At 44.8% G+C, this 1,515-nt stretch overlaps 1 non-coding gene across 1 annotated transcript; it reads right to left on the bottom strand.

Moving 5' to 3' along the window:
* Window positions 1-800: 800 nt before the first annotated feature.
* Window positions 801-906, bottom strand: LOC141593292 (small nucleolar RNA R71). Its single transcript, XR_012521387.1, has one exon. It is a non-coding gene; the product is annotated as a small nucleolar RNA R71 (small nucleolar RNA).
* Window positions 907-1,515: the final 609 nt, after the last annotated feature.

The following is a 1,515-nucleotide window of genomic DNA, read 5'->3' as shown; positions in this document are numbered from 1 at the left end:
CTTAACACATATCTTGCCTCCCTGTGGAGATCGACCCGACTTCCCTAGCTATATTAGTTAGTGCCAGTTGGTTATTTTTGGTAGGTACACGACTAGCCAGTCAAATTTTGGCGCCGTTGCCGGGGAGGCAATAGCCTTATCTGTTTTTGTTTTCGTTTGTTTTTATCCGTCTCAGGGAATTCTTATACCTTGAGACAGTTCTCATTTATCTCTTTCAGTGTTGTGTATGCCCAGGTCAAACAGGTCGGATTTAGTTCCAGCTGATTCTGAGCCAGAAAGACTGTTTCGGCATAGACTCCGTCTGCAAAGAGAACTTCGAAAGGAAGAATCGAGTACTTTCAAGCCCGAGCTACAACATTTTCTGTTTGCAGAAGACCAGTCTTTAGAAGAAGATAATCTCATTTCTGCCAACCAACCAGTAAAGATGCCGAATATTGCAAGTCACTCGGAGCCTAAAGCATCCTCTATTCCTAAGGGTTTTAACCTCCAGCCTGAGGACGGCAACACCTTTGATATCCGTCCGTCCTAGATAAATCTGGTGGAGAAAAACTTATATAGGGGTGTGGCGGGTGAAGACCCAAGGAAGCATATGGAGGTCTTTATTGATTACTTCTCTACTATTCCCACTACAAAGGGAGTAACTCAAGACAAGATAAAGGAGGTGTTATTTCCTTTTTCTCTGACTGACTCAGCCCGTGAGTGGTTGACCGATCTTGACCGAACAGCTGCTGGGATCACCAACTGGGAGACTCTCGCACTTGCCTTCTACAAAAGATACTTCCCTCCTCAACGCACTAATTATCTGAGGGGAAAGATTACTAGTTTCAAGCAGGCACCTGATGAGACTTTCTATGAAGCTTGGTGTCGGTTCCAGAATTTGGTGAGGTCTCTTCCTCATCACGGTTTTGATCAATGGTTCTTGTGCAACCAATTTTATGATGGGTTGTACGACGACCATAGAGCTATTCTGGACGCCTCATCCAATGGAAGATTTCAGAAAAATATTGATGATGATAAGGGATGAGGCATTATTGAGGAGATGGCGACACATTGTGCTGAATATGGGAACCCACGGGATGGTATTCGAACAGTCCATTCGGTTGATAAGGCAGTTGTGGCTCAACTGGAAGCCATGAATGCCCGGTTTGATAGATTGGAATTGCAATCTGCTGGGGAACCACAGACAGTTCATTTGTTGACTAGACAGGAAACTCTTATTTGTGAGAGATGTGGAGGAGATGACGGTCATACTGCTATTGACTGTCTTACTGAGAAAGAACAAGTCCTTGCTTTTTAACAATACAGGCAAGGAGGAGGTTCTTATTATAACAACCAAGGGGCAGTCCATCCCAATTTGAGGTGGACAAGTCAAAATGTTCTTAATCTCACTCCTCCACCGCAGCAGCATCAGCCATATATCCCGCCTCATAAAGCTCAACAAGGCTTCCAAAAGCCTACTTCCTTTCCTCCACCGAATCAAGGTGCGTCATCTTCAAGTGGGGTAAGTGAGCTAGG

The sequence above is a fragment of the Silene latifolia genome, chromosome 7, assembly GCF_048544455.1.
Source record: "Silene latifolia isolate original U9 population chromosome 7, ASM4854445v1, whole genome shotgun sequence".
In the NCBI taxonomy this organism is placed as follows: Eukaryota; Viridiplantae; Streptophyta; class Magnoliopsida; order Caryophyllales; family Caryophyllaceae; genus Silene; species Silene latifolia.
The sequence above is the reverse complement of the archived record's forward strand: the minus strand, read 5'-3'. Positions and strand labels throughout refer to the sequence as shown.